We start from the raw sequence: 11,934 nt of genomic DNA on the forward strand, positions 1-11,934 counted from the left end.
CTGTTACGAGTTGCATTTAATTGAAGCACATCACATGTCGATTCCACCACCCTAAATCATAAAACACATAAATGGAATGCCGTTACCAAGAGAATAAGAGTGTTATAAGGGCACAATTCTATCACGAGATGCATTTCATTGTTTGACATCACATGTCAATTCCATCACCCTAAATCATAAAACACACAAGTGATGCAGCAATGTTGCCAAGATATAAGAGTGTCACAAGGGTTGTCAAAACACATCACGAGACACATTTCATTGTTTAACATCACACGTAAATCCCACCTCCTACAAAATGCAATAATCTTCTGTGTGAAACGATGCCACAGTCATCTACCTTAAGATTTTCCATGAGCTCAATCCGGCTACACCCACCCAGCTCCAAAAACTCAAGCTCTTCAACACTGACATCACTGGCCAACTCATCATCATCTAGATTGTCATTTAAAATCCATTGAGCCCTGCCCTCATCATAATCTTCTACTTGAATCCTGCGTAAGAGCCTACAATTACAATACAAATAGACTAGTTTCTCTGCACATGTACTAAGAAAGAGATTATGCAATGTGGAGTGCACATATTTGTAAGTGCTCCAATTTCTCTCAGGACTAGAATTTATAGCACACTGTGCAAGCACCCTAACAGCTAGTTGTTGTAGTGTAGCTGTTGATGCCCTATTCATGAGCCACCATCTCCATGCCGTCTATCTTGCTACCAAGTTTTGAACAAACTTTGAGCTGAATAAACCTTCTTTTAGCTTGTACTTTGTCAAGTCAAACACAAGTCCAAACGTATAAAGGCCTTGAATTTTTTTCTCTAGAATTCTACCGGCTGCTCTATAATTCTTGGCATTGTCCATAATAACCTGCACGACATTGGAAGCACCAGTCTTTTGAATTGTTTCACTAATGAGTTCAGCTATGTATGCTCCAAATTAAATCTTGCCTGAGCTATCCACTGCTTTAAGAAATGTAATGTCCCAAGAATTTTTGTAAAAATTATCAAACTCCGAAAAATTTTGTACTCTGAATTATTTTATCAATAAAGATTATTTTTCTTGAATTATCATATTTTTCGGATTCAAAATTGGATTTTTTGAGTGCAATAGGCTTAATTTCCCGTAAAAATTGAGTCCAGAGTACGTATTTTTAATATATTTTGTATTTAATTAAGGGGAAGGCTATTTTTGTGTGCTGGAACGTTCTAGAAGCATCCAAATTGCAAAAATAGAATTTTTACTGCTAGAAATAGGTCAAATTTTCCAAAAATAGGTCAAAAAGTGCAAAAAAGCACCTGACTTGGGGGGCAAGGCATGTGGCATGCTAAAAAAGGCTGCAAGGAGCCAGAAAAGAAAATTTGATGCATCCCCCCCCTATGTGGCAACTGCTTTATTTTTGGAGTGTTCTGGGCCTATAAAAGGACAAGCACCTCCCCCCTCATAACTCACTTATTCTTGAAGTCTAGATCCAAGGGCTCTGCAAGTTGTGCTTCTCCTCCCTAAGCTCTCCATAGCCGGGTATGCTTTCCCATCTTCTCTCTCTACCCTCTCCCTTGTTTTTTACAGTTGTTGGTGTATGATGCATGTGTTGTTGCACATCAACATCCAAGTTTTTGTCTTGTTTATTTAAATCTTGTTGATGAAGTAGAGCTACATCCATTAGCTACTCCCATATCCCTAGATCTATGACCATGTAAATGCAAACCCTAACTCCCGTTTGCTTTTTTCTTGCTTTTTAAGACATCAAGATTTGCTTTTTGATGCTTTTGATATCTAATTGACTCCAAAATTCATGAAAATTTAGGAGCCTAATGACTACATTTATATTCTATGAAAATAATTTTTTAAGAATTTATTTGTTGTTAGAAAAATAATTATAAATTTTTTTGTGTCAAAACAAGCGTCGTTTTTTATTTTTCCAGACCTTTTCCCATAGCCCAAAAATTCTAAAAAATTTATCACGTATTTCTCTGAGATGTGTAATTTAATGTGATTTTTCTCAAATTTTTTGATCACTTTTTGCCACTGTAAAAATTCATTTATTGCCTAAAAATAGTAAAAAGTGTGTTTTTTAGCCTAAAAATAGACCAAATTAGCTCTAAAAATAGGATTTTTAAGCTCTAAAAATAAGGGGATGAAAATCCAAGCTTTCCTATGTGTTTTTGGATGAATTCTAACTAAATTATTTGTAGTATTCTCCTTTGAGAAATTTTCAAGAATTTTTCATCACTATGGTACGTACTCGTAGTAGCGGTCGTGGGGGCAGTGGAGGTCGTGGTGGCCGAAACGACGTTCCTGACCCACAAGTGCAAGTTAACAAACCCCAAGTATAAGAAGAGGTGCAAAACAACCATGAAGAAATCCCGATTGTTCAAGAAGCGGTAGCGAATGAAGCGATGGTGGCTGCTCCAGTACCAGTGGTGGTGGACTGTGGCTCCACTGCAACCGAGTAAAATACAAAATCAGGTTCCAACAAATTTTAAGTTCATAGTTTAAATTGCATGCATGGATGCTAGAATTGCGAATAGGATTTCTGAGAATCGAACGTTAAAGTTTTGGTTTTTCCAAACACGAAACTACGATCATATGTTTTCTCCCATTAATAGGAAAGTAAGTTGTTTTCTTAAAAGAAGTTGTTTGATTTCAAGTTTTTTTGGCAATTAGAATAAGGAAAGATATGGTAAAGATAAGGTAAAGATATGGCAAGAAGTATTTGATTCCGTGATATCTATGGCGAGGGAAAAGATATAAATTGATATGAATTCCGCCATGTCTATGGTGATGAAAGTTATAAGATTTGTCATGAATTCTACCATGTCTATGGTAAAGAAATATATTATTGAATATGGTTTTGAACAAGGAGTTGAATCCCTACTCTCCTGTGTTCCTTTCTCCCACTTGCATGCGACTGAGGTCCCCATGAAGTGGATGAGCTGTGTGTTGGTTTTTGCTGGGCTGAGAGACCAATGGTGCAAAGAGTGCACCCAAGAGATGATCACCACTTTAAAGGGGCAGAAAAGGTTAGAAGGACTATGAGCGTTAAATTTTCGGGCACCTGTAGAAGAAGGTTTGAGTTGGTCCCTTGGTATTATCCTCTCCTAGTTGCGGGTAGCTGTAGGAGAGAGGTCGTATTCTAGATACACCGACTATGTTGAAAAAATCTTGCGGAGACTAGAATTGATTGAAAGGATTTTCTATTGATTGAAATATTGAGACATGACAAGAATTGAGAATGATATGATGATATGAATAGTCCAAAAGAGACTAAGACAAGGAAAAAATTGCTTTTGTTTTTAAATGAACTGTTTTACTTGGACTGATTGAAGGGCTGATTTTAATGAATGAAGTTTGGAAATAAATAATGAAGCTACTTTTATATGTCAAACAGTGTGGTAGCTTAGTTCACTAAAAAAAGAAAGGGTGTGTGTCGGGTGGAAAGAAAGCACCCCAATTTGCTGCAGGTAAGCAACCCAATTTGTGTAGGTAAGTAGCCCAATTTACTGCAGATCACCCCCTCCTCCCGACTTCATATCAGCAGCCCAATTTGCTGCACCCGCACTCCCCCCTGGCTTCTCCTCCCCATCGGCAGCTTTCACAGAGATCCTTGTCTCCCACCCCGGTCCCCACCCACACATTTTCATGAATGGAGTGCAATCACAGGTGGTTCCCAATGATGTGTCCCCGGTCCCTTTGTATGATCAGCACTTTGACTCCACAAATTGGTCAGCTGCTTTGGAGCTGTAGCTTCCTTTCAAGCTGGGCAAAATTCGCAACCAGGAACAATGGCGCAAGGAGAGAACTGCTGGCTGTGCATTTAGGCAGAGCAAGAACAGAGGAGCTGCAGCTTCCCTTCAAGGTGGGCAAAGTTGCTAGGCGCAATTAGGAATAATGACGCAAGAAGGAGAACCTCGCCGTGTAGCTAGGCAGAGCAGGTGAAATCCATAGCCCTCGCAAAGGCATAGAGAGAGAGAGAGAGAGAGAGAGAGAGAGCGCTAGTGTGTGTGTGTATTGTATTAGAGAGAGAGAGTACTATCACAGTAGCCTGCAGAGAGAGAGAGAGAGAGAGAGAGAGAGAGAGAGAGAGAGAGGGGAACTGTGTATGATAGAGAGAGAGAGAGAGCATAATTGAGCAATGGCAAGGATGCCCATGAGCTACGTCTCTATGTGGGATAGTGGGGAAGAGAGAATATGTTGGGTAGAGAGATCATGTGCGTGGGACAATGGGAGAGAGAAAGTGTATGTGGGAGAGAGATGAGGGTGTCATAGGGAGAGAGAAAATGTGTATGGATGTCCTTTTCATTGAGCTGGCACCCACCACTCCATCTTGCCTCCAACCATTCAAATTTCAAAATTTGAAACTTGAATGGTTGGAGCCTTATTTTAAGGGGTGTTTCACCCACTCAAAGTTGTGGCCAGTCCACTCAAGCTCGTGGTCGGTTTGCCCAAAATCTAGACCACCCACTCAAAATCTTGTGGGAGCTCCACCCACATTGGTGATCAGTCTACTATAATGTCAATTATTTAGCACTCGAATTTAACAAAGTTGTAGTTCAATATTATAATATAATATAAATATATTATATATATATATATACATACATACATACATACATACATATATATATACATACATATATATATATATATATGTATATATATAATATATATATTATATATATATATATTATATATTTAATGTATATTATATATTTATATATATAATATATATTATATATTTATATATATAATATATATTATATATTATTATATATAATATATATTATATATTATTATATATAATATATAATATATATTATATATATTATATATAATATATATTGTATATATATAATATAATATATTTATATATATAATATATATTGTATATATATAATATAATATATTTATATATATAATATCCACACACACATACCCAATTTATATATATGTGGCTATATTAATATGTATGTATCTATGTATGTATGTATATATACACACTCACATACATACATAGATACATACATCCACACACACACACACACACATACATACACAGATACATACATCCACACACACACGCACACATACATATATGCATACATATGTACGTACATGTATACATAGATACAAATATATCAATACATATATACATATGTACATACATATATATATATATATATATATATATATATATATACATAAAAATACATCCATACATACATACAGTGTGTATACACATATTTATGTAGTGGTATTTAGCCATACTAGTCTCATGAGCTCTCCTAGGCCTTCAAATGGAAAGACATACCACCGTTTGAAAGAATGTTTCATAGAAGGAGCCTATGACCCCTTGGCCATAGGGTATCATGAACTCTCTTCGCCCTTCAAATGCAAAAGCCTATGACCCTTTTGACAAAGCATTTCCTGACTCTCCATAGTGTAATGTTGCATATGAGGAGTTTATGGTCATTTCAAGATCTCACCAACTCTCCTAGCCCTTCAAATGGAAAGGTATGTGATCATTGGGCCATAGAATCTCCCAAATATCCATAAAATAATGTTTCATATGAGGAGTCTATGGCCCTTTGGCCATAGGGTTTCAACAAATGTGATAGTTCTTCAAATGGAAAACGCTATGCCCTTTGACTAGAAAGGTCTATTCCTCTTTAGCCATAGGATCTCTAATACTCTCTTGGCCCTTCAAATGGAAAGGCCTAGGCCCCGGGCCACTATAAAAATAAAGCAACAGCCAAGCGGATGGGAGATCTCAAATTTGTGCAATTTTGCTTTTTCTGGCTCCCTGCAGCTTTTTTTAACATGCCACATGACTTGCCCCCCAAGTTTGAAGCTTTTTTGCAATTTTTGACCTAATTTTGGCGGTTAACGTTCTATTTTTGCAATTTGGACCTTCCTGGAACCTTCAAGTACACAAAAATAGCCTTCCCCTTAATTAGATACAAAATATGTTAAAAATACGTGCTCTGGACTCAATTTTTACGGAAAATTAAGCCTACTGCACTCAAAAAATTCAATTTTGAATCCAAAAAATACAATAATTCAAGAAAAAAATCTTTATTGATAAAATAATTCAGAGTACAAAATTTCCAGAGTCAGATAATTTTTACAAAAGTTCTTGGGATATTACTGTTCTTTCACTCTCTCTCTAGCTCACATCTCTCTTATGCCCACTTCCATAGCCTATATAATAGGCTCATTTCTCTTGCAGTTTCAACTAGAAGATAATACACTTGTTTTCTCCTTTGAATCTATGAGCTCCATGTTGCTTAGCACTCTAGCTAAGACATGTATCTTAAGTGCTTAATTCTTAAGCTATGCTAAGTGTGCATGAGGATGTTTAAATTCCATTAGTATTCATTCATAAATCATAGCATTAATCTAACATGGTATCAAAGCATGTAGATCCATTAGGTTCTCCTTCATATTTTGATCCTAGTTCTTTTAATCTCTTTTACACTAATCCAAGCTTTGAGCAAGTACTTTGAGAACAAGCTCTTAGTGCCACTACTCTTCTTGGACAAAGTGTGTAAGATATTAATTTAATGGGATTAATTCTCTGCTCATTTTGTTGTCCCTGCAGTCTCTGAGGCATCTTTATTAAGGGAGTCATCATGCTTATAGAGCTTGAGTGCTTAAGCTAAATTTATATCATATTAGGCACTCAGGGTATAGCTTATATAATGCAGGCTCTACTCTTGTTGACAAGTAGCGTGAATATCACAGCGGTTTGGTCGCTCGTTGTGTAGCATGCGGTGACGGGCTCAACACGTGCAACTTAATTTTTATAGTAAGTAAAATTAAATCCTTATTAAAGGCTTGGTCATGTGGTTGCCAACTCACTGGTGACTGGTCCGTTTGCTGCTGATTGGACTAGAGGCGGTTTCCTTGACGCCGAGTGCAAATCTTTTAAAGAAGAAGATGCTAGTCTAAGTGGTGGCTCCCATAGGCAGTGTTATGTATGGAGCCTGATTTACTCTATGTAAATGTATTTTTATCCTTTGTTTTCACCTCTATAGATGCACACTTGTAAGGCCCCCGTTATGAGGAGAAGCCATGTGCATTAACCCTAAATTGCTCGTCGAAAAATAAAATGTTCGCCGGAAAAATAAATTCTTCGGGCCCCGGTCGAGAGCCCGAATATTCTTCGCCGGAATATTCCTTTTCTGACGGAATATTCCTTGCCGGAATATATGGTTAGCCGGAAGTAGCTTGACGGTAAAGGTCAAAAGACGGTGGCCGGTAGTCAGCGGGCGGTGGCCAGTGGCCGGTGGCCGGTGGACGGGTCCGCGGGCGGCAGTCAATGGACGGCTGAAGGTGGGCGATTCTCACACATGGGCGCATGGGTGATTTCCACACATGGGCGGTTTCCACACATGGGGCGGTTTTCCCTTGACTTGTAGGGAGCCTCTTTTTGCTATAAAAGGAGGCCTCTTCTTCACATGAAAGATGTATTGTGAGAGCTCATAGAGTACAAGATAAGGTGAAGCATAGAGGATGCTTCAAGGCTCATTGTAACCAATCCAATTTGAAGATTAAAGCCACTAAGTGGCTCCTTTCCCGTGGACGTAGCCATATTGGTGAACCACGTATATCTTGTGTCAAATTCTCTACTCTCTTTCTCTCTTTCTTATGCGTGATATCTCCTCTTGTTGCATGCATCACAATTGCTACTTAATAATTCCTCTAATTTTCTTAACAGGCAGAATACAGAGAAGTCTTTTATTGAAAGGTATAAATTCTTCTATTCATTAAAGTATGACATCATGTCTAAGCCAGTTCAAGTGATTAATATTCCATCATCTACTGAAGAGTCATCATCTAAACCTATTCAACCTAAGCCAAAGAAAAACCAAGTCAAGCATACAAAAATCATCAAGCCTAAAAGAAGAAAAGTAGTCAAGCCATACATGGATATTATACATCTATATGGGGATGGGCTACTTCCTTACTAATATCATATGGGTGAGAAACAAGTTTCTTCAGTGGCTATCTCTTATATAACCATTAGAAAGAAACTTAGAGTAAGAAAGATTATTGTGCCTAATCATAGATGGTTGTGTATTTCTCCTAACGACTCATCTAAGCCTTACTTCATCTATTAATCAAACTAAATGGGTAAGAAAGAACCGATGGATAGACTCATTGGTGCAAATTTCCACACTTGGCAAACAAGACTCAAATTCTTGTTGCAAAAGAAGGAACTTTGGAAATTTATAACAAGTGATGCATCACAAATTCCTACAACTAGAGATGCAAAAGAACAATGGCATTTAGCAGACACAAAGACACTATCTATTATTACTTTAAATCTAGGGGATGAATATCTACATCATATATCTAACCTAGATAGTGCTAAGAAGGCTTGGGAAACATTGGATCAATTATTTGGGGCTACATGTAAGAATGCTAAGATCAATCGTAAGCAGCAACTATTTAAACTTAATATGAACCCTGGAGATTCATTTCCTATTCATCTTAATGAGTTTAAAAGTATTCTAAGCCAATTATCATCCATTAAAGCTCCTATGGATGAAGATGATTGTATTGCATTGTTGTTGAAAAGCATGCCAGAAGAGTATGACATCATGATCACAACTCTCTTAAACATGCCCAATTTAAAACTTCATGAAGTGGAATCCTCACTTATGGATGAACACAAGAAAAGACAAGGAAGGGTCTTCATTGGATATCAAGCTTACTATTCAAAGAATCAACATAAATTCAACAAAGGCTTCAACAACAAAAAGGGAGGCACACCAAGCAAACAAGGATGTGGATTTTGCAACAAAGAAAATCACAAGGAGGAGGATTTCTTCCACAAAAGAAACGCTCAAAAAGCCTATTTTGCAAGTATCAAAGACGAAGACGAAGAAGCATATGAAGATGAACTAGAAACATCCAATGAGGCTATCATTGTTACAGTAGCCTCTCTTGATGAGGCTAGCCAAGAATGGGCTTTTTAAAGTGATGAAATTCTTTTCAAACCCAAAATTTCATTAGTAAACTTATAGTATGCATCCAATTTGTAATCACCTCTAATCTTAGAGATGAATCTAGAAATGTAAGACCTAAGGTAGATAATCTTCAAAGATTAAGTGACATTAGGTTAAGGAGGGCAGAAATATGTACATGAATGAAAGGAGGGTTTGTTGGGGATTCATCCAATGCACATAGAAACCTACTCTAAGCAGCTACCACCCATAAATATCAAAGTGTTTTTTGCCCTTGGGCTTTTTTACCTTTGACCACCCTTCCACATGCATACACTAGAGCTCCAGACATCAAAGCTTACATCACTTCCAAGAGGCGCATTTTTGCTTCTATCTATAGCTGGTTCTTTCACTCTCTCTCTAGCTCACAACTCTCTTATGCCCACTTGCATAGCCTATACAATAGTCTCATTTCTCTTGTACTCTCAACTAGAAGATAATACACTTGTTTTTTCCTTTGAATCTATGAGCTCCATGTTGCTTAGCACTCTAGCTAAGACATTTATCTTAAGTGCTTAATTCTTAAGCTATGCTAAGTGTGCATGATGATGATTAACTTCCATTAGTATTCATTCATAAATCATAGCATTAGTCTAACAGTATAAGCTTCATGGATAAGAATAGTGTTTGATGTTTTGGATGTTTGTGGTTGAGTTTCATTCGTCTCACCAATGTTCACAATAGGATAGTTCTCCTTTTATTGAACTCTTTCTTGTAATTGGTGCAGATTTCACCTTCAAGGTGTATTGATGTGACTCCCAATCCACAATGCATTTGGTTGACCACATCCAATACCTTCCTAAAACTACTCATTCCATCATTTCTCATTTGTTGGCAACATGGAACAACTGGTACATAGGTACATCTTGAATGCATATTTTTACATAACATTTTTCTATGCTTGTGCTCTTTGTATTGTTGAAGCTTTTGAAAGAGAAGCTCGTAGATTTGAGTTTAGGTTTATCAATTTCTTCCCAGGTTTCAAATGACATAATATTAGTGTCACAACCCGCATCTATGAATGTAGGAACTACTAATGACGCTTTTGTTGTTTCAAATGTCATGTCTATCGTGAATGGCTCAATGAATCGATTGTGTTTCTCCTGATTTGCTACTGATAAATCAAGTACAAGGTGTTGTTTCCATTTGAGCGTAGCTTTTTCCACATGCAAGCGTGCTTCTTCTTGAGCTTCATTTTTAAGCCTCTCTAAACCTTCTCACCTCCTTTTTGCTTTGTGGAGTTTTTCAACCATCTCCTGGGTGAGTGGCTCTTCCTATTTTTTGACTTTTCTTTCATTAATGAAATTGGTTATTTATTCACCCTCAAGTGTTTCTAGTCACATTGCGCCACTAGGACTTAAGATATTTGATCACAAATGGACCAAGTCCTCTCATTTTAAACTTTCACTTATGCTTTAGCTTGTGAATGGCAAGGTGCATATCTTCTATGAATCATCATGAACTCATCCAAGAGAAACTCAATTATGTAGGTTATAAAGTGCATACCTTGGTCACTAAAAATTTTGCAATGGTTCTAGCAGCATTCTTTGTGGTTACTTTTTGTTCTACTCATTTTGTGAGGTAATCTGTTGCTACAATTATGTACTCAGCATGCATGTGGCATGCTAGTGGCTTGATTGGTCTGATGAAATCAGTGACCCACTTAGCGAATGCTCTACGAGCCATAATGGGTTGTAACAGCATGTTATCACTCATTATTCATGGTTTTGTTCTTTGACATTCATCACATCGTTTTACATATTCATTTTCATCATGAAAGGTTTTTGGCACTAGAGTCCTGACCATAAAGTGATTTTGGTAGTGATTTCTCTAGAGAAATCCTCCAATCCCCGCATGTGCCACTTTGTTAGAACACTTAAAAAGTTTGATTCACAAACACAGGTTCTCAAGTTGCCATCCTTGCCTCTTTTGTAGAGTTGGCCTTCAATAAATTGATAACTTGAAGCTTCAACTTCCAGAGACTTCTTTCTGTGAGCACATAGCTTCTCATCAGTGTGACCATGGGTCAAATAGTTTTTGATGTAAGAGCTCCACTTTGGTACTGGAGAATTGTGGAATAGTGTAGCATATGCAATATGAATACTTAGAGAGAAAACTCTACATTTATGTACATAACCTTTCGCATATTCATGCAAGGTAGGCCACCAATAGCCATCTACTAGAAGTACTCTTCTTATTGTCTCCTTGCTTGAAACATGAAATCCCCCTACACTAATGTGCATGTAATCTAGTATATCATCGTATTGATACAGGTCAGGACATGTGCATAGGACTCCCTCTCACCTAGCTTGTACTGAGAGGGGAAAAATTGGGCTGAGTGGCCTCTACACCCAGGACCAACCTTCGGACCCACTAGGGAGTTTCTGGAGGGAGAAGCCTACTCTAACAACCTAGGGAAGAAGGGAGCACCACCTAGTCATGGAGGTTGGTGGACTAGAACACCCACACTAGTCACCTACGGGCGACTGCCTACTCAAGATAATGCAGCCTTAATCACGAAACTTATGCTATGCACATGAAAGAACTACAAAACTTTGTTCAAAACAAAAGACATGCATTTCAGTTTCCTTCATAAAAGATGTGTGGATTAAAGGACAGAAAGACAATTACATATTCCTAAGCATGATTCGTACCTACGATAAGAGTTTTCATTCACAAATTCAAACCAAGGAACAATGTAAAATGTTGCTTTCATGACAAGATAGTGAGCTCTTTCCTCTCCTCAAAGACATAAGGGCTATCAACCCAAGGTCCTGCGGACAAAAGGAATGGCATGCATGCATAAATGGAGGAACCAATTCCCTTCCTTAAGGACCCATGGCTCTCAACTAAGGCTCCTTCGAAGGAAAGGAGGAAACTACCAGCTAGAAGATAGGAGTAGAGATTTTAGGGGAGGGGAAAGAG

The 11,934-nt window shown here is 37.6% G+C and overlaps 1 pseudogene; it reads right to left on the reverse strand.

The window, feature by feature from the left end:
• Positions 1-271: 271 nt before the first annotated feature.
• Positions 272-10,262, reverse strand: LOC147625129 (uncharacterized; annotated as a pseudogene).
• Between the last annotated feature and the right edge of the window lie 1,672 nt (positions 10,263-11,934).

Source organism: Cibotium barometz, chromosome 24 (genome assembly GCF_041138505.1).
Source record: "Cibotium barometz isolate CiBa-2024 chromosome 24, ASM4113850v1, whole genome shotgun sequence".
NCBI lineage: Eukaryota > Viridiplantae > Streptophyta > Polypodiopsida > Cyatheales > Cibotiaceae > Cibotium > Cibotium barometz.